Source organism: Lissotriton vulgaris, chromosome 9 (genome assembly GCF_964263255.1).
Source record: "Lissotriton vulgaris chromosome 9, aLisVul1.2, whole genome shotgun sequence".
Lineage (NCBI taxonomy): Eukaryota > Metazoa > Chordata > Amphibia > Caudata > Salamandridae > Lissotriton > Lissotriton vulgaris.
In genome coordinates, this window is record NC_141697.1 from 546,678,355 (window position 1) to 546,700,688 (window position 22,334).

The following is a 22,334-nucleotide window of genomic DNA, read 5'->3' on the forward strand; positions in this document are numbered from 1 at the left end:
TCATCTGAGCCAATCAATGCTGCCTTTATTTTTTCTTCGTCTTCCAAGGATTAATCCCAACTCAGGTCCTTAAGATTTCATGTCTAAAACCTTGGTTGGGAAAATTATCCACGTACTGAAACCAAGCTTCATTTGCCCATTAGCTTTTTAACCACTGGACCGATTTTTTTTTTTTTCCCTGTCATATAATCAAGGTCCTGTGATCTTGAATAAGACTGCCCTTGTTCCCTAAGCACTCTCTTTGTAAAATCGACTACTAGGGATTGCTGAGAGAGTCTCACGTTAAGGCGTGCTGCTATTTTCTGTAGGTTTCTTCTCCCGTCCTTTGCCCAGCTAAGGCTACTTGTTTGAATCTCCTCTCTGCACCATTGTGAGACCTTCTGTACATCTCCTGGGTCCTGACGCTTCCAAAATCTTAGCAAGGCCATTTGGGTATGCACACTCCAAGATATTAACCCTAGCTCCATTCTGATTTCTTGGATCATTGTGCAGCTAGGTAGAGACATTAACATTTTTATTATTTTTCCTTCTTCCTGATCCCACCCATATTTACCACTCAGGTAAAGAACCTCTGCCCCGTACAGTACTTGCGGGGGGATCATTGCTTCGAATGCCTTTAGCATGAGTCTATCTGACATTTCACCATATTCTTCATTACATTTTTTAAGCCCACATACTGACGAAAAAGCTTTTGCTTTTTGTGCCTCCAGGTGGGTGCGCCAATCAAACCAGAGGCCTAAAGATCTATATTCTATAACTACCTCCAATTTATCTTGACCTAAAAAACTGTTAAAATTCTTATGACTCTTCTAAAAACATAAAACCTTTGTTTTTTCACTATTTACAGTTAAAAACTTTCTATCGCAATCATTTTTAAAAGCATGTAATTTTCTTTGGAGTCCTATTTCTGTTTGATCAAGGATCACAAGATCATCTGCGTATAGGAGGCAGGGAACTTTGTTACCACTCATCCTTGGGCTTGCACTTCTTTCTACTTCTAATACTGCAGGGAGATCTGCTAAGAAAATTGCAAATAACAGGGGCGCCAAAACTCACCCCTGTCTAAGGCCATTCCCTACAGATATCTTATGAGTTAGTGACCCCTGCATGTCTCTAATAACTTGGGCCCAGTTCCCTCTATGTAACTCTTTTAAGATCATCAATATGACGTCCGGCATTTCATATTTTATCATGTCTTCCCAGAATCTGTTACGGTCTACAGAGTCCAAGGCTGCCCGAAAATCGACAAAGCAGCAATGCAACTTCACATTTTGCTCTATCGATTTCTGGGCAAAACAATGATCTATTGTGGAATGGCCTTCTTTAAATCCATCCTGTTCAACTGGGATGATTGATTCCTGTTCTGCCTAAGCTTTTAACTTACCTAGTATTATTTTTTTTCAAAACCATTTTTATTAGGAGTTCAATCAAGATTCAGTACAGCCCTCCACAATCAGGAGGAGACTGTCAACGGCAGATATGAAAAGATATAGCATTGATATAGCATTGAACCCAATACATAGAGCAAATTTTTGAAACTACACCCGCCCACCAATCCCAACACCCCATCCAACCCCGTCCACTACCCACCCCTTATCCCACCCTAACCCGGTGCACGTGATCACAGTTCAGCCATAGGAGGTCGTATACAAGGGTGGAGCCGGCCAACAGTCTAGGGCGTGGGGTCAACATCCTGCGGCAGTGCATCATCCATGTCCATGGGAGGGTCGAGGGTCAAGCCTCTGTAATCCGCCCACCGTTTCCATATTTTGAAATGTTTGCGGGGACATCCCCGAGCCTCAAAAACAGGCCGCTCCAAACCCATGAGGAAGTCCAGGCCCGCCTTCCAGGCACTGAGGGGGGGGCGCGCTCGCTCTTCCAGGCCTGCACCAGGTCCCTCTTCGCCACCACCAGCCCCAGTAACAGCAGATTGCGCTTGTACATGTTGCCCCCAATATTTTCTAGAACATGAAGAAGGCCCAGCCTAGGGGTACGGGGCAGGTCCCACCCCAACACCTCAGACAGACAGTCCCAGATCCCGGCCTAGAATCGTGTCAGCCTCACACAAGACCACACAGTGTGAAAGAGGGTGCCCCTTTCAGAACCACATCTCAAGCACTCCGGAGTCGCAATGAGGCCCGCCCGCCACAAACGGTCTCTTGTGAAATAAGCTCGGTGAAGGTACTTGAACTGGATGAAGCGGAGGCGGACCGCAATAGCGGCACCACGGGGGGTTCAAGGGCCTCGCGCCAGTCGTCTTCATCCAGGGGACCAACATCCGCCTCCCACGAGACCTTCAGTGTCGAGAGCGAAGGGGAGCAGTGTGTAACCAAGGAGCGGTAAATCTGGGAGACCTTCTTGTCACCCAAATCCCCCATAAACAGTTTCGCCTCTATGGGATTAAAGTCCGGGAGATGTTCCAGTCCCACCAGGCTAGGAGTAAGAGCGTGCCGAAATTGGAGGTAACGAAAGAACTGAGACCTGGGCATGTTGAATTCAGAGCTGAGATCCTGAAAGGATTTAAGAGTGGTGCCAGAGAGGACATGTCCAAGGGACGAGATCCCAATCGCGTCCCAACCGTCGAATCCCTGCAGAGACGCAAGCGCCGGTAGCAGGCCATTACGCCACAACGGAGTCTCCGCCGTCAGCCTACCCCACCAGCCCATACGGTGTAGGGCCCTCCGCCAGACCCCGAAAACCACCTGGGTGACCCGCAGGAGCAGTCGCCTCCGCCCGGCCGAATACAGCAACGTGTGGAGGGAGGCGTCGCCCATTAGAGAGTGCTCCAGAGCATAGGCCGGGTCACAGCGGTCCCCATACCACCACTCATTAAGCACTAGGAGATGGGAGGCATGATAGTAGGACAATATATCCGCGGTTGCCAAGCCGCCGCAGTAAGTCGAGAGGAAGCACGTACGTAGCGCCACCCTGGAGGCACCCCCAGCCCACAGAAACCTGCCCAACACGGAGTCAACACTGCAGAACCACTGCGGGTCAATCGGGTAGGGATGATTCTGTAGTTGGTAGAGGAGACGGGGCAAGGCCACCATCTTAAAGATGGCCGAACGACCGTAGATGTTAAGAGGCATACGCGTCCATGTCTTGATGTCCAACTGGACCCGGTCCCAAACCGGCTGGATGTTCCGGCTCCACGCCTCCGTGGGCGAGGCCGAGAGGAAGACTCCCAGGTATTTCACACCCCCCACTGCGATCTGAAGGGACGCAGCCCAAGGATACTCAACCGCGCTACCTCCCAGCACCCATAGGGTCGACTTGCGCGGGTTAAGGAAGAGCCCCGACGCCCGACCGAATCCCTGCATCAACTCCAGGACTCGAGGGCCTGTACGCCGCAGGTCAGTCATGAAGAACAGCACATCGTCCGCATATAAAGCGATGCGGTCCGCGTGATCCGCACTCCACACAAAGCCACGATAGATGGCATCCTGGCGTACCCTGGCGGCCAACGGTTCCATGGCCAGCGCGAAAAGGTAGGGGGAGAGCGGACACCCTTGACGCGTGCCCCTGGTCACTGGGAATCGAGCCGAAGCCGCCCCAGAGACACGTACCGAGGCTGTGACCTCAGTATAGAGCAGGCGGATGTAAGAGATGAAGACCGGACCGAGGTTCAGCAGCGGTAAAAGAGTGAAGAGGAACGTCCAGCTGACCGAATCAAAGGCACTATCGATGTCGGCCAACAATAACGCCGCCTGATCCTCCGAAGAACCGATCGCATCTATCGCAGCCTGCGCCCGCCGTATATTAAGAGGCATACGAACAAGGGCAGAAATATGGGGAAGCAAGCGGTTCGCGAGCGCCTTGGCAAGGAGCTTGGCCTCGAAGTTAATAAGGGATATGGGGCGATAGGATTCATGGCGGTCCGGCGGCCTTCCCGGCTTCTGGAACACCACGATTTCGGCATGGCGCCAGTCCGGTGGGAGGCGGCTCTGCTCCCGCGCCTGCTCCAGGGCACGCAGGTAATGCGGCCCGAGCTGCAGATGGAATTTTTTATAGAATTCGCTGGGAAAGCCGCTCGGTCCCGGCGCTTTGCCCACATTTAGTTAACCCAGCGCGTCACCGAGCTCCTCAGCCGTCAGAGGAAGATCCAGGGCGTCACGCACCTCGTCAGATACAGCGGATGGGGGAACCGACGTGAGATAGTCTGCAATATCAGTAGGGGAGAGAGTCTCCCGGGAGGCATATTGACGCCCATAATAATGCGCAAAGCTCGCGGCGAGAGTGGCCGGGTCTGTAATCGCCACACCCGCGGCATCGACCAGACCCGGGAGTGTAAGGGGCTGCAAAGTTTGTTGACAGAGCCTATGGAGCATTGAGCAGGACTTGTCGCCCCACTGGTAGACCCGGCTACGGGTGGCCAGCCACGTCTGACGAGCCTCGTCCAATAAGACCGAGGAGTAAGACCGCTGCGCCTGCAGGAGCAGTCGCAGGGCGACATCATCTGCCGCCTCTCTGTGGCGAGCCTCAAGGTCTTCCACCCGCCCCGCAGCAGCAGCAATGCCCTCCAGCCGAGTCCGGCGAGCAGATGCACACCATGCAATATCAATACCCCGCAGAGTGGGCTTCATGGCCTCCCAGACGGTCACAGCGTCCACCCCCCCGGCAAGATTGTCCTGCCAGTATTGGGCGATTGCGCCACGAAGATGCCGGGAGTAGTCAGGGCGCTGCAGATGCCACGTGGACATCCGCCACCTGAGAGGTTGGCGCGCGTTATGGAGATCTATCTGGACTGCCACAGGGGAATGGTCGGAGAGCCCGCGAGGCCGAATCGCCGCCCCCTTCACTCTAGCAAGGAAGGCCCTTGGAACAAACACATAGTCCAGGCGCGAAAGGGAGCCATGGACCGCTGAGACGTATGTGTACTCGCGTCGCTCTGCATGCAAGTGCCTCCACACATCCGCCCATCCCAGACCATCCATCAGAGCCCCCAGCCGCGTGGGGGAGGACACTGGTGCCACCCCAGGCCTCCGCTGTCGGTCCATAGCCACATCCACCACATCGTTCCAGTCACCACCAATCACAGCCAGGGAGTCGGGGAGTTCAGTCCATAGGGCAAACAACCGCTCAGCCAGGGCCCATTGCAGGGGGGGGGGGGGAGCATACACACAGCCAAACACCACAGACTCCGCACCAATCTTCCCTTGGATAAACACAAAACGCCCCTGGGGGTCGAGCCACTGACGCTCGTGAATGTATGCCAGCCGCCTATGAATAAGAATGGCCACCCCCCTGGAGCCCCTAGCAAACCCAGCATGGAACACCTGGTGGAAGCCAAAGCGCTGCAGACTCAGGGCTTTCGTACCCAGCATGTGCGTTTCTTGAAGAAGGAGCACATCCGCCAGGTCCCTCTTGGCCCAGCGAAGCACCGCCCCCGTTTAATCTTGTCCAAGAGACCCCGGACATTCCAGCTAAGAACATGCATGGAAGCGCCAGTAGGCGCTAAACGGGGGACATCAACCATCATTACGACACACCCAGCCCCACAATCCCCGGCTCCCGGCCCAGGCCCCAGACCCCTCAATAGCATAGGTCAGAAAGATCACGTGCACCCCAGAAAACAGTACCCCAATACCCAGTACCCCCAGAAAGCAAACCCCCCCAACGAGCCGTCTAACAACCCAAGACCCCCCACCCCCACCCCAATACCTCAAGAAACAATGAAGTATCTGTCGCGGCATACGGTACTTCAGGCCCAGAACAGAGCGCCGAAAGTCAGACATGCCAATGGATCCCAGACAACCCCCTATCACTAACCAAGCACACTCCCAAAAACACCCCCCAAACCCAACAAGAGGAGGCAGCCCTCAGAATCTGCCCCCCCCCCCCCAAAGGTTAAGCACAATCAATAACATTGTACAATATAGTGCATTTGTTCACACGAGTCCCATACAGAAACCTAAGAGCTAGGTAATACTGCACCAGACGAAGTCCAAATCGTCGAGCAGCAGGTAATCGCCACAGCCGGCAGCCACAATAGAAATGCAAAGAGCCAAAAGTCGGTGAGCAGTGGTCAAGGCCCCTTGCCAGAGTGATCCGTCTCCGGCTGTGTGTCCCCCAGGAGGGGGTCTCGAGACAAGGACCTCCGCCTCGAACGAGACTTGCGGTGCCGCTTCCCTTTGGCCTGGTGGTCGTTCCGCTCCTGAGAAGAACTGCGTGAGGAGCCGGAGTGCAGCCCCGGTTGGACGTGTGGCCGGAGTCGGACAGCCTCGTCTGTCCAAGCAAAGACCGCCTCCGGGGAGTCAAAAAAGTGGGTCCTTGAGTTGTAGATGACACGGAGGCGGGCCGGGTACAGCAATGAGTACTGAATTTTCAGGCCCCGGAGCTTGGCCTTGGCCGCCAGAAAGGAATGTCGCTGCTGCTGGACCAGCTTGGTATAGTCCGGGAAAATCATAATTTTGCAGTTATCGAACAGCAGGGTATCCTTGAGTCGTGCCTCCCGGAGGATGACGTCCCTGTCATGGTAATTTAGGATCCGAGCGATGATCGGGCGAGGCCGCTCCCCAGCCGGCGGCTTCTGTGTCAAGGCGCGGTGGGCACGCTCTACCACAAAACAGCGCGACAGGGTATCCGGGGATAGCCAGCTCTCCAGCCACCGGGTTAGGAAAACATCCATAGGCCCTTTCTCGCAGTCCTCCGGAAAGCCGACGAAACGCAGATTATTCCGCCGTGCCCGCCCTTCGGCATCCTCCACACGGAGCGCCAGGCCCCGCTGCGTCTGCTCCAGGTCGGCAACTCTCCTCTTCAGTGCACCGACGTCGCCCTCCACCGTCGTGACCTTGGTTTCTGCCTCCGTAATGCGAGCGACCGCGTTGCGAAGGTCCTGGCGCAACAGCATCACATCGGCGCCCACCGCGCCGATCTTCGCATCCAACATATCACGGGATTGTGTGATGGCCGTCAGCAGCTCTGCATTGTCCGGGCCTGCCGCCTGACCCCCTCCGGTAGCCCTGGCACCACCCCCGGGGCCGGTGAACTTGTCGATGGGCCCCTTCGTGGCTGCAGCAAGACCACCCTTGCCTCTCGTCATGGCCGCCGGCGGGGTAGTCCGGTGATCGGCACTCGCCACGGGTCACCCCGTGGGAGCAGGCAGCAGACGGGGCACGGGGCGTCCGCGGCAGACCAGTCCCTCGGGTCCAGCTCGCCCCCAGCTCGTCAAGATATAGGCCAGTTCCGGGGGGGGGGGCACTCCACCAAGGCACAGGTATCACAAGGCAGGGGCCCAGGGCGGAATCGCCGGAATGGCGCCACCAGACCGTCCGCCCCAGGTGGCGCAGCCGACCCACGAGGCTGCTAGGGCAGGTCGATCGGGATACACCTCCGGTCCACACAACCAATCCGTCAGGACCGCTCTCCTCCGGGAAGGCCCGCGGGCCCCCTGTCCCGCAGCTCCAGCGATTCTGCTCCGGCGGTGCGGGCTGAAATGAATGACGCCCAGCCGGCTTCAGGGCTTCCCGGCGGGCAGGAGAAAAATCGAGGCCCCGGCTCACCACGCGGCAGGAAGGCCCAGCATGCACGGACCCCAAAGGCCACGCCAGCGGAGGTCTGGGGCTCCAGAAACCACACCACTGTATTCCGCCAGGCTCCAGCAAACTCCTGCACTAGCAAAGGCGAGGGAAGAGGGTGTAGGGCAAGGATAAATTAGCGGATAAGGATCGGGCCGGCAGGAGCTCTACAGAGCCGCGTCCGCCATCTTCGCCCTCGAAGCCACGCCCCCCTACCTAGTATTATTTTAGCAAAAATCTTTTCACCAATGTCAAGTAAGTTAATTAGTCTAAAATTCTTTGGTCACGGTCGACTATACCATCTTGGTCGACCGTGTCGAACAGGCAGGCCTCAGGGGCCCTGCACTGAGCTGGATCCGTTCATTTATCACTGACCGAACTCAATCAGTCAGACTAGGCTCCTTTACGGCTCCCACCATTTCTACCATCTGCGGAGTACCTCAGGGCTCTTCGCTGTCTCCCCTGCTTTTTAACTTGTATCTGCGCCCTCTTTTGTACTCCCTCAGGCACGCTAAGGTCACCATTTTCAATTACGCCGATGATTTGCAGTTCATCTTTCCTTTGAACACCAAGGACTCTGTGGTAGAATTCCAAACCACCATGTCCCACATTTTGAGTTGGATGAGCTGCAATCATCTTAAACTTAATCCAGGCAAGACCGAACTGGTCTTGCCGGGACAGAGCGCCCTCAGCTGGAACCCTAGCTTCTGGCCCACATGCATGGGCGCCCCTCCATCCAAATCATCCTCGGTCAAGAGCCTCGGCATTTTCATCAGTGAGGACCTCTCTCTGAAAAAACAAGTTGGAGCTGTTGTTTCCTCCAGTTTTTTTCAGCTGAAGAAAATAAAAAAAATCGCCCGCTTCTTTTCCCAAGCTGCCCTCACTCAGATCATTATCTCCCTGGTTTTGTCCAGATTGGACTTCTCCAACAGTCTATACCTTGGGCTCCAAACTGGAGAGCTTAAACGCCTCCAGCTGGTTCAAAACCAGGCAGCCAGACTCCTCTTGAACATTCCTAGAAGGCAATCAGTCAGACCTGGCTTGAAACAACTACATTGGCTCCCGGTCGAGCAACGTGTGGCCTTCAAAGCTGGGTGTATCCTTTTCAAATCTTTACACGACATCGGGCCCATCTTCATTAGAGACCTTTTTAAAAAATATAGTCCCCCCCGTAATCTCCGATCTGCTCATAAAGCCCTTTTGACTATCCCCCCTTACAAGAAAAAGCGTCTGGGAGGCAGCTGCTTTGACCATCTTGCCGCTGTCCTCTGGAACTCCTTCCCTCTTCACCTAAAACTTAGTGATAACATCCTCAGCTTCAGACACGCTCTGAAGACCTGGCTCTTTTCCCAGGCGCATCACTAAGCTACCTTACCTTCACCCACCGATGGCCACGCCTGTTCCTTACTACAGCGCCATGAAGCCTCCGGGCGTACGAGCGCTTAATAAATGCCAAATAACATTAACATTAACATAAACATCCCCTTTCTTATGGATCGGCCTAATTATCCCACCCTTCCAGTTAGTCGGAATCTTCCCTGATTCTAGAATTACTGAGAACATTTGGGAGAAAAATTCTGCCCACCAGGACGGCCTTGATTTTATTATCAGAGCTGGCAAGTTATCTAGATCTGCAGCTCTTGTTAAATTTAAGGTCTTTATCGTATTAAAGACATTTTGGGCCCGATGTAGGTAAATCTATATTTACCACTTCATAAATACCGAATCATACCGACTCGGTATTTATGAAGTGGTAAATTAGACGGGGGGGAGATGTAGGTATTTCAGATTCGGTAAATACCGACTCTGTAAGATTCGGTATTTACCGATTCTGTAAATACCGATTCGGTATCCCCCATTGATTCCTATGGGCCTTGAAGCCCATAGGAATCAATGGGCATTACCGATTCGGTATTTACCGAATCGGTAAATACTGATTCCAGCAAGGGTGCAGGGGGTGTCACTTTGACACCCTCTAGCACCCCCAATACTGGCTTGTGTGCCATGTGGCACACAGACATGCCCTAAGGGCATGTCTGTCTGTCACATGGCATAGGTGTGCATGCACACATGTGCATGCACACCTGGATTCTGTATTTTAACACCCAATTGGATTGGGTGTTAAAATACCGAATCTGAAAGGCCTGTGGGACTCAGAAGAGTCCCACCTACATCTGGAACAGATTCTGTAAATTTACCGATTCGGTAAATATACCGAATAGGTAAATACTGGCCCCCTACATCTCAAAGTGCCAAATACCGGTCGGAAACGGCCGATTTCGGCCGTTTCCGACCGGAATTTGCCACCTACATCGGGCCCTTTCTACTTTAAAATCTGATTTTAGATCATCTACCAGGCCACTCCAGTCCCCTAATACTTCCTCTTAAATTTCTCTCCCCGGGGTATATAATTCCTTCAAATAATCCTCCCAGGCACCCTCTTCTACCACGCAATTCATTGAGGCAACTGAGGGCTCTGTTGCTGATTGTACCAACTTCCAGGACTGACGTATATTCTTGGATTCAATGGCCTCCAGCAGATTTCCCCAACAGGTTTCCTTGTGGGCTCTTTTGGTACTATAGAGAAGTATGGTATATTCTTTCTTTAGTTTGACAAGATTTTCAGCCCTGGTCTTATCAATTGTTTTAAGCAGGCTACGCTCTTCTCTCCTTAATTTTCTCTTCTTGTTTAGACAGTCTATGTTGAACTAGTTTCCTTGTCTAATGTATTTTGTTTTCTCTTAGTAGCCCTTGCATCTGTTCTAAATTCTACCTTGATACTTTGTACCACTTGATGTATTTTTCAACATACCAAGCCAAGTTTAATCCACTCACATCCTAGATCAATGTTTTGCTGGAGCCTGGTTAACCTCCCTATGTATTCTTCTGTTAACCATGTTATGCTACTTGGGTAATCCATCTGTTGTATAATTACTTTCTCACAGACAATCTGATGGAAGTTTACCAGCTCTAATTCTTGAATATTGTGGTCACTGCCTTCTATGTGGCTAATCCTAAAGCCCTTTATTAAAGAAAAATTCCATGCTGGCATAAAAATATAATCTATGGGGCAATTTTGTGTCCCTTGTTTAAAAGTTTTCTTTGCCTGGCAATCTTGGGATAACCTACCGTTCAAACAAAAAAGGCTTTTTGATGCATTCAGGACACACCTCCTGGCCTCCATCACAATATTCACCCCCATTACCTCCCTACTCTTATTGTGTAGTTTGGACCAATAATCCTGGATTTCAGGGCACTTTCCATAGTAGGTGCCTAAACGTTCCAGTCTCCCCGCATCCCCTCCGACACTCCCCATTTTCCGCCAGTCCCATCCGGACCAGCCGAGGGCCAGTGATGTAAGTTCTGTGGAGGATCTTCAATTGGACCAGCCTAAGTCTCATCTGGATGGTTACTACCTTTGTGAAGGAGACCGCTTCTCTCCAGTCCTCATCATCCAACACCAGACCGTCCGCTCCGCACTGCTCCCTAATGGTTGCTAAGGGATCCCCCATATGATTAATCAATTTATTGTAGATCAAGGAGATAGTTTTTTAGTTCAAAATGATTTTATTGAAGTATTTTGTACACAAGAGATAGTTTTAACTGGGAGATGTCCATCTAATACCCTATCCTCCAATGGGGATGCCTCTGGGGCGTGGTGCCCCTGGGGATGTGTGTCATTAGGGCATGTCTGACCTGAAGATATCGGAAACGCTCACTTTCCTGCAAATGATATTTCCGTTGTAGAGCGTCAAATGTGAGGATCTCATCTTTCCCCCAAATGTCTCTAATCTGCGAGATCCCAATGAGATCCTATTTGTCAAACCCCTTTGTCTTCCACCGGCTTCCCAATCTCTCTGAGCTCCACAGTGGGGTTGCAAGGGTTAGTTTCCCATCCCATTTAAGTTGTCGGTGGCCGCGTGCCACACGTGCACCGCATGAGCCGATGGCCTGACAAGGGGAAACCGGCCATTCCTGGCATATAGAGCTCTAGTTATATCCCCCCCTGGGGCCTGACCGCGATCCATCGCATAACCGGATCTGATGGGGATCCATAAATAACATGGTTTATCGCCGCAAGTTGAGACGCCCAGTAGTATTTCCGAAGGTCTGGCAAGCCAATCCCCCCATCATACCAGGCAAGAGTGAGCCTGCAAAAGGAAACCTATGTTATTAAAATAATAATATTGATGTTTCAAAAACACAAGAGCAACCCATGTATCCATGTGAAGTGGGTATTAGCGAATAAAATAATAACTGTAACCTAGTTTCTGTAGAGTAAGGTTAATTAAATATATCTTTCAGACCATCCTGTACCTCAGCATTAACATATAACACAAGTAATGTCTTTGGTAACACTGAAGTTGCTACCTGGTTCAGTGAATGACCTGGAATTGGAATTGATAAGGTGAGGAAGCAATAGGGGTTGTTAATATCAATAAGTGTGCCACTTTATTCACACGTATGGAGGAGCATGTTGGTGACCGGTGTATGCCTTGTTTATAAAGATTAAATTACATATGACCCCAAATTTGAAGGCTTTCCTCGGACACCAGACTAACAGGATAAATGGCAGGCTTTGATGTGACACATTAAGTATTTCCAGTGACTGAAACGTATCTTGAACTTGGATGCATGTCATCTAGAGCAAAAGGCATCTGCCCACATCTTTCTGGTAATGCTTGCATTGACATGAGTGGGCCTTCTTCATTTTCTACATTTATTATAACAACGGATACTCAAAGTAGGGCTGGCAGGGGCGCTTGCGGCCCTACAGCCTTCTTTATGTCTGCTTGGTAAACAGAACCACGTTGCTGCTGTTCACCTGGCTGCCTGCTAGCAATCAGGAGATAGGCCATGGGGGGATAGGCTGTGAAGCTCGGGGTTCCCTGCTATGATGTACCTGCGGGGTGAACAAGATCTGCACAGAGGTTTCTTTGAGGGGCCAGCATATATTTACTAGATAAATGCGAATAAGGTACGTGCAACCCTTTAAGTACCCTACCCAACACAGTGTCCTACCTGAAAGCTATTTAGGGATATGCTAAACTTTAGAAATGCAAATATCTTCAGAGACACAGTCCAGAACTATGAAAATAGAGAGAGACTGCCCTAAACATTTTACAATAGTTCAGCTAAGTTAATGAATAGGTCTGTGTTAAAAGAAAATACATTGCAACTTCAGAAATTAAATGCACCTAAACACTGAACCGCATCTAGCTGCAGGGATGTGGCAAATGTGTCTGTTCACCTAAGTAATATGCCTGGTCAGCTCATGCAATGCTCTGCAAGGCATTCTGTATTCAGGTATGGACTAGAAACTCCACCCACTGTCCGCCCCATATTTTTCATTGACTTGTCACTGTCCACTGTAAACTGTTGCTTTTTATTGGTCAATAGACTTAGTAGTTCCTTCTTAGTACCGCCTTTTCTTATTTTGTAACCTCCCATGAGCACACCCCTGTGATGTGTGTTGCTACTCTCTAGTCTTTAATTACAGCATCCAAGCACTATTTTCTCAAATAGCTTTGTCCGGCCTGCTGTTGCAGGCAGTACACGCTCTCTCTTAACGCTTAAAAAAACTTAATAGCACGGGTGCCGAACACATTTGCAATGCAATCGGTCTTGCATTTGCAAGAGTTTATGGTATTGGCATTGTAAACAAAAATACCTTTTATTCATCTGTTTTAAAAACATATAAATAAAAGGCATTGTCATTTACAATTACAATAGCTCAAACTCTCGTAAATGTGAGACATATTGCATTGCAAATGCTTGTTGTAATAGTACTCACTGACTTAATCCAGCTTTTTTAGGAGTCATTAGGAGATTGTGAGGCCCTTTCTCTGATTCGTAGAGACGTAGATCCATTTGTGGCAGCATCTGTGGTGAATACTGCTGTTCAGTGTCTCAGTATTATTTAAATTTCATTTAGATATCTAAGACCCTAAATTTATACTCACCTAGGGTAGTGATAGTTAGTCCTCACGCCTTCTTTGGTAAAGGTATTGATACTAACATGTCATTATGGCACACTAATTCCACTTAATTAACTGAATATCCGCTAAGATCTATATCTCTTAAAGCGATTAGTTGCCTCATTTAGGGGTCAGTGGTGTGGATGAACCACAGAGCTGTACTTTGTGGCTCATAGTCTCCAATGCTTATTTCCTTTGAAGCTCATCAGCCCTGCAAGGACCAGTGCAGCCCTCAGTCATAACCCCATACCATACCTTTTGGCTCCCCAAAAAATATTTGCAAGGACCTATGTCTTTGACATAACTCTATATGCCTTAATTTCCTAGCTCTCATTCGGAAAGAGAAATATTCTGCCACTGGTTATCTAAAATGTAGAACAGAATGTAATATGCTATTAAAACTCACGCCTGCCTAATGAAGGAGCAGATGTATGAAACTTTTTACTGGTTGCCAACTCTCTGATTTGCTAAACCTGAAGTTTTGCGATTCCCTCAAGCATTTTTGGATTTACTAAACTCACTGATTCGAAAAAGTATTTCTGAATCGGTAAATGGGTGTAGAAATAAATTACAAATCTCAGCTTGGGAGGGGCTTGTTGCAGATGTCCCTTCCAAACTGCGATTTGTAACCTAATATATCTGTGGTTTGCTGCCGTAATTCCAGTTGCAAATCATTGAAAAGTTACCCGCTCCCAGGTTGGGAGGTAATTTACTCACAAAAGGGAGTCCCCTTTCGACCGCTTCCCCTATGTGAATTGTAGTACAGGTTTCAGGGGGGCAGGTGGTTGTCCACTACTGGAACCCTCACTAACCTTTTAAAAAAGAAAACTATATATATATATTTTTTATATATATTTTTTTAAATATTAGCCCTGTTAATTTTAAGGGAATCCGGCTGGTTTTAAAAAAACGTCTTTCTTTGAAACGCAATCTCAGGGATTTTGGTCTGCTGACCCTTGCAGACCACTGTCCATGTGATCGTGACTAGTCGCTGTCGCAAATTTGTGACCTGTCTAATGCTCGTTCAGCAGGACGGTCTGCAAATCACTACGATTTTATAATTTGTGAACTGACTTGAGGGCTGATTTAGATCTTGGTGGACAGGTTACTCCGTCACAACGGTGATGGATATCCTATTCTCCGAAATATAAATTCCATTATATCCTTTGGAATTTATATTTTGTTGGACGTGATATCCGTCACCATTGTGATGGAGTAATCTGTCCACAAAGATCTCATTCAGGCTCTTAATTTCTTATTTTGCTAATTGATATTCTAGTAATTCAAACTATGTGCAAAATCTGAATCGAGTCGCAAAAAGTCCGTGCGCATTTTGGGACTGCTTTTGCTTATGGATTCTTAGTACATTTGGCCCAGATTACTGTACGTTACCGAAGATGTGACTACAGTTTCAGAGATAGTATAGTTCAGACATCAGGCTGTGTGGCAACTGCTCTATACAATACAGGATTTGATTGCTCCCCGTACTTGAGGTTCCAGTGGTAGGATATTTTTCGGATGGGTGAGTCCTTAATTCCCTTTATTGACTAGAACTGGGGACTGCTAGAATCTGATGACAAATAAGGCACTTATCTTTTGCGCAGAATCCGCAGCACTGCCTCCTCATCTTACATCCCTATACAGAATAGGATTTACTTGGAGACCTGATCCACATTATTTTCTGTCAATGGCCTATGAGTTTTTGCCTTCAATACATTGTCTGCTTAGCATTTGCTGAGTTTAAAGTTACTGAGTTGCATTCGTTTAGCATGGCGAGAGAGCATGGTTTGAGTGATGCTGTGTGAAAGTGCCACCCTTTTGTTTGCACTCTGAGAAGGTGTGAGGTTAAAGGATCCTTCCTGGATGGTATCTGGACAATCTCCAAACATGCATATTATATTGGGTGTATTACTTTCTGAACAAAAACCTGTTGGTGTGAGTGGTACAAAGTGAAACTAGGTGCATGTTTTACAGCCTGTCCATTTAGAGGTTACCTGTTGTTCCACAGGAAAGAAGCGCATATGTAGATAATGACAACAGTAGGGGACTGCCAGGCCCATTCACCCCATCAGCTATATAACGGTAGCCTGTGCTTTTTCTTGTCTTAATTGTGACATAGGCACCACTTGTGTCACATATTGTTGTGCTGTTGAATGTTTTGCTGATTGAGCGTTGGTTTCTTGACTCTATTGACTGTTGGCTGGGTCCGAGCCGCTCTGGGTCCCCTTCTAGCCTGAGTTCAAGGGCATATCCAGAAATTTCCAATGTGTACATCTAATCATGTAGCTCATCGACACCCATGCTGTCAGCTAGACTGCGAGACAGTTTGACCCCCCCCCCACCTCAGTGACTTGGAAAAGTGTCCTCTGAAGTTACCAATAGAAGTGCTAGTACTCACTATCGTAAGAACATTTGCTCCTGAGAAGTGGTGATACTCTCCTACTAAATGTATTGAAGCAGTGGTGAGAATTGTAGGTACTCTCCCTTTCAAATTAAAAAAGTGCAGGTACTCGGTATCGGGAGGTACCTATCCATTTAGAGCGCTGCCAATAGGTCCGATTCAAATTGGTTTTTTTTGTTACCCTGTTTTAGACTCGGCAAAGCTGCCTTTAGCAGTCAAAAACATGCAACAAAAGCAGTGGCAGCTGGCTTCTTCCGAGGCTGCTGGGAATGCCAAATAAAATGTCCCTTACCTTCGAAAGGCGAGGTCCTCCTCCCTCATGTGTGTTCCAGGAAGCTCCCAATGCAGGAAACACCCCACCCAATCCTGGCGCTGCTTTCCCACCATGAAAGCAGCACTAGGATTAGATAAAGCGCTCCTAAGAGCACTCGAGGCCTTCACTTTTCTCTAACCCTACTGTTTAAGACTGCTAGGTTAGAGAACTTTAAAATGCGCATGTCTAGCTGTCCGTCCCAAGACGGCCGTCCCAAGAGACCTGCATTTTAAAGCTCACATCTCCCTGCTGCTGCCACTCTGCAGCGCTGACCCCGACCCATCCTGACACTTGGTTCAGGGCGAGTTGCTGAAAAATACAACGGTAATAAATAAACGTTATTACCGTGTTATTTTTCAGCTCTGGGGCTTTTGGGGCGACGTTCCTCCGCTCAAATGGAGGGGAGTTTAAATTGTGTTCCCCCTTCGAGTGCCCCACTGACTTGAGGTTGCGGATGCACCCTGCTTTCATTCAAAATTATAAGCACATTTCACGTATTACCACATAACCTTCCTCCGTGAACAACGTGCTCATGTAACTGTGCAGCGTGCCTGTAAACCTCGTCGACGCCCTAATAAGGGCGCTACAACTATTTATAATTAATTGCCTTGTTTTGGTGGTCACTCGGCAACCAAAATATGTTCAGTCCAGCGGGCTGGCCGGATGGTATTGACAGACAGAGATGCGGCCGTGCGCTCGAGTGCAGGCTGCAGGAATATTTTTAGTGTGACAGACAGACCGCGCAGTGGACATGAAGCGCGCGCGATGTTCAGGAAATAAACACCACGCCCATGACAGGGGAACATTGCAGGGGTCCTGTTGCTGCCTGCTCGGGAGAAGCCAAGGCTAGTGGTTACAGGGTAAGTGATCTCAGGGGGCGGAGGCTATACAATTACTCTACTATTTTTGCTTTGGGCAAGGCTGCTATTCGAGGGTTCTGCGTACCGAACTCTGGAAGCTTGCTCAGGGTGTGGGAGACGAAGACCTCTCTTGAAACGTTTGTTGGCTTTAGTAATATGGGATATGTGCTCCGCTAAAGTCTGTCAGGGCGATGCGCAATCAGTGGTTAAACCATTAGAACGTGAATGCATAGAGCGAATGCTTTGAAACGAAAAAGCCTCATGGGTTTTCGTTTCAATATTCTATGTTTGGCGCGAATATGGTCGTAATTAGGCGCCAGAATAAAAAAAAAAACTATGCTTTCTCCTGCCAAATGGAGACTGCAGACCGGCTAACAAAGTAAGCTAATACTGTCAGTGGGGGCGTGGTCTTGAGGGGCGTGGCCTTGTGCCAAGAGTTACCTAAGACTGAGGCACTTAAGCCCCCTCCAACCCCCAACCAAACAAAAAGCGTCATCAGTTTTAAAGCCCTTCGAAGAGTAGCTGGAAATACACTATGTACAATGCTTCCCAGCTTGTTTTCCACCTTGTGATAATCTGGTCCTCACCAGGTGGCCGTGTGAAGGGAGCCGATGGAGTGTGATAAATGGTGGCACCGTGTGAGTTGGCAGGTCTGAGGCTATAGCTGGAGGAAGGAAATGAACCAAGGAGGAAGTACAACAAGCATTGGCAAGCCAACATTTGCGAACAGGAAAGTGGGAGATTTTGAAAATAATTTCAGGGGAATGGATTTTCCCCATTGACTTCTATTAAAGCAAAAGCAGTTTCATTCGGGAGACAGCTACTATAAAGCCTTTTTTATATAACATATACAGGAGTCTCCTGCCTGAATCGGGGAATTTGGCATGTATTCATTGGCAAAGCCAAAAGATCTTACCTATGCACTATTAAGAGCTATTGGCGTTGTCAATGTCTTGTAGCCATGCTGCACAGAGGCACTGCTGTATGGCGGAATCAATGTTAGTAAAAACAAATGTGCTATGACGCGCCCTGTACTTTTTTTTCCTGGTGGGTGGGGCAAGCAACACATTGTAAATAGTGAAAGGAATGTAGTGTTTCATAAGCACAAATAATTACTTACCATGTTCATTATTGTGAGAACAGGGCATGACTCAACATGCCATGTTTGCCTAGAGCGGGGATACTTATGCATTTGGAGTGCTGTTTATTGTGGGATTTGAGGATTATTTTCAGAGGCTGTTAAATCCATCCTTCTCGCACACGGTGACTTAACTGATATATATATATATATCCTATACCGATTCGGCAGCCTGAAATCTTAATTTTCTTCAATTATGATTCTAATTGTTTATAGCACTATCACTTTAACATTTACTTTTTTAAATACAACCCTTTAGGAGTTTACATACATTGTGCAATATTCACACATCAATCTATAGATGATTTTTAAACATTGTTTACCCACTTTGGGTATGATGGTGAATCACAGTACAGCACATACATTCCATTTTTTAAATCCCTGATTAGTGTGCAAAACCAATAAATAATGAATTCCGTATTGATTTTTAGACAAATAATGCAATTGTTTTGAAATGAAATGGTTTTTAGGATGGCTTTCCTTTTCTAATTTTTTAAGGAAGTTTAAAATATTTATACTGTGTACATATATTAATTTTGTACAATGACATGTGTATATATATATATTTATGCTTTTTTAGAGAACGATTTTTTCTAAACATAAGTTATATTGTACTGTATTTAACTGTTTGCGTATTTGCACATCTATATACTTCTCACACTGTCAATTTGGTGTGGGAAACAGGGATTTTGATATGTATGGAATTAGGGCACTATGCCCAGTATTACTATCAAATATGTAACTGTGACTTTAAAAAATGTGGAATTTTGCACTGGTCACATGACCACCCATACTATATATGTCACCTCCTACTCTCCTTGCATGACATGTGATCAAGCCTCGGCTGAGGCGAAACGCGTCATGACGACTGGTGGGCTGTTTATTCACAAATAAATGCACTGAAAATTGGAACGCGCTTACTTGGTGGCTTTATTCCCTTTTCCATGTTTGCTTCGTATGCTGTGGTCGAACGTTGGTAACTCGAAGCAATATATATATATATATATATATATATATATATATATATATATATATATATATATATATATATATATATATATATATTTCACCACTTGCGCTCCTGCTACTTCGCCAGCTATCAATCCTCAGCCAACTTTCAAGCAAGAACACGGAAGACCCAAAGTGCAGGTGAGTTTTTATTTTGTAGCACACCACGCCAGGATAACGTTTCGCCCTACACAGAGGGCTTGGTCACATGGCGCACTGAAAAAAGTTGCGTGAATTTAAAGTGCTAGTGCAGTAACAACGACATCACTGATTGGTTGTAACTTAATTGGTCAAAATTAACAACACCATTGTAAAAAGCAATTTCTTTACAAGTGCAAAAGGGCAAAGCATGGCAGTATTAGGCTAATGCATGAAAATACCTGTATGAATACAGTTACGTTATCCGGTAGGATATAACAGAAGCTAACAAAGCGGAAAACCACCTGGGTATTCCCTCCGTACAAAATAATTGGAAAGGGTTGCAAGTTTATCACCATATTTCATATATTTACAACTTGTGCAAGAAGACATCCACATCAATATACGCAACCTGGCTCTTGAGTAGTCACTGCTTAAATGCAATAGCCCCTTACGATGTGAGAGTCCGCAAAACTTCTAAATAAAATATATACAAAATTTCATATATATACATCTATATACAATGGATATTTTACATACTGTTATCAGTAATCACCTTTAGGGTTTTTAACTGGTAACGTTACACCGGATAGCGCGGAAAGGGCTTAAGATTGTACACGCCCTACCACCTTTGCTAACGCCCTACTAAGGATATTGATGCCATCTATGCCCATGACGTTTGTTACTGACACCCAAATAAACAAGGGAAGGTTAAAAAGCATTGTTTTTCATTTTTGCTGAGTATAAGATTGTAAGGTACAGCTACCTCAACTACGGAAGAACTAGTACAGTAACTAGCAAAGCAACTTCAAGATATAGGATACAGGCGTGCTGCGAGCAACATACAGTTTGGAACTGGGGGGTATTGACGAGGACTGTGGAGATAGATGGAACTATAGACATGTATAAAAGTCCTCCGTGGAATTAAGACCATTGGGGCTTTTACTGTCCATCTCCAAGATATACCTGGTCTCAAGAGCCCTCAAGATCCCTTCTCGATTACCTCCCCTCCTGAGTGGACCTATGGCGTCAATAGCATAGTATCTAAGGAGCCCACTGTTATTATTATGGAACTCCTTAAAATGCCTGGCTACAGGGTATGTGGCGTCGTTCATGTTGATTGCCCGGATGTGCTGGAGCACCCTCTTGTGCACCTGCAATTTGGTACTACCAATATATTGCAGGCCACACGGGCACTCCAGCACATACACCACATATTCTGATTTACAGGTTAATTGCTTGGTAATTTTGCGGGGCACTGTAGAAAAAGCTGTCAGGAACTCGGTTTTGTTGAGTCCCTGCGAGCAAGCCTTGCAACTGGAACATTTTCTGAACCCGCGGCTTGCTGCTAACCAATTTTTCGGAGGGATCACTTCTGGGCTGGATTTAACCAGGGCATTTTGCAACGAAAACGCCTTCCTGAAAGTGATCGCGGGTTTGTTGGGCATATGTTCTTCTATAACTGGATCTAGTTTTATTAGATTCCAGTTCTGATTGATGATTTTTCTCAGCGCCCCATGTTGACTGTTATAGGCCCAAATGAGTCTGACTGGTTGCTCACTGCTGGCTGCACTAGTTTTCTGATGTTTCCGATGGGTCAGTGCTTCAGTGCGGGATAGGGCATTCGCTTTCCTGATCGCTGTATCGATAAGATGTTCTTCATAGCCCCTAGCTAGGAACCTTTGCTTACTTGCCGCTTGCGCCTCGCTGCAGTGGAATTCTGTGCTGCAGACCCGCCGAATTCTAAGCATCTCCCCGTAGGGGATGCTACGAATTGAATGCGGGGGGTGGTGGCTTTCTGCATGCAGTATAGTATTGCCCGCAGTGGGCTTCCTATAAAGCTTGGTTTCTAGCTTGCCCTGACTGACCTCCAGAGTAACATCAAGGAAATGTGCTGTGTCCTGACTGATGTGCGATGTGAAAGACAGGTTATATGAGTTCTTGTTCAAAACATCAATGAAATTGGTTACTTGCTCATAGGTTCCTCGCCATATCATTAGGATATCATCAATGTATCTATACCATCGAATGATATGGCGGGTGCAGATGTCTTGGTGAATACCATTGAGGACCTGTCTCTCCCAGTACCCCATGTGTAGACAGGCATAACTGGGAGAGAAACAGGCCCCCATGGCAACCCCTTTGATTTGTTGGTAATAGCGGTTGAGGAACATAAAATAGTTGTGATGCAAACAGAAACTCATCATGGCAAGTAACATCTTGTTATGTTCTAACAGCTCTATTGGTCGCTTGCCAAGAAAAAACTCTGAGGCCCTTAACCCATCCTTATGTACTATGCTGGTATACAAAGAGGACACATCTAGGGTTATCAGCCAGTAGTCATCATGCCACTCAAAGTCCATCAATTTCCTCATCAGGTCACTGGAGTCCTGAATATATGATGGCAATGCCAACACATGCTCCTGGAGGAACAAGTCGATGTAGGAAGTGGCTTTCTCCAGTAAACCCCGCACGCCGAGATGATGGGTCTACCTGGCGGTCTATTTGCGTTTTTGTGTACCTTTGGAATAAGGTACAACACAGGGGTTATAGGATGGTCATTTTTAAGGCATTTCAGTTCGTCCATGCTAATAAGTCCGCTGGAACGCCATCCCATGAGGAGAGAGTGGAAGTCTGTTTGTGCTTTTTTAAGTGCATTTGCATCACAATGTCTGTAACAATCCGGATCATTGAGTTGGAGGTAGGCTTCTTCAAGATATAATGTTCTTGGCCAGAGCACAATGTTACCCCCCTTATCAGATTGCCTGACTATCATGTTTTCATCCGCTTTGATTTTTTTGACCAATTTTTGATAGTTATTATTGTAGGAGAGTAGGGTCTGCAATCCCATGATCACCCAGATTTTTCGCTTTTGTTTCACTGGTTTACGACTTTCTCTGGCTGTGGGCCTGCCAATCAGACCCACAGCCTGGCTGTTCTCTTTCTAAATTACGAGATGTACCCTAGGTGCATATACCAAT

At 47.7% G+C, this 22,334-nt stretch overlaps 1 protein-coding gene across 3 annotated transcripts in view; it reads left to right on the forward strand.

Moving 5' to 3' along the window:
* LOC147691754 (cdc42 effector protein 2-like) overlaps positions 1-22,334 on the forward strand; it is a 143,393-nt gene that overhangs the window by 20,475 nt on the left and 100,584 nt on the right. Inside the window, exon 1 of one of the 3 annotated variants that reach the window (XM_086938037.1) lies at positions 16,934-17,069. The exons of the other annotated variants lie outside the window; for them this stretch is intronic. The gene's annotated coding sequence lies outside the window, so the exon portion shown is untranslated. Of the gene's footprint in view, positions 1-16,933; positions 17,070-22,334 lie in introns of those variants that run through there. 3 annotated transcript variants of the gene reach the window in all.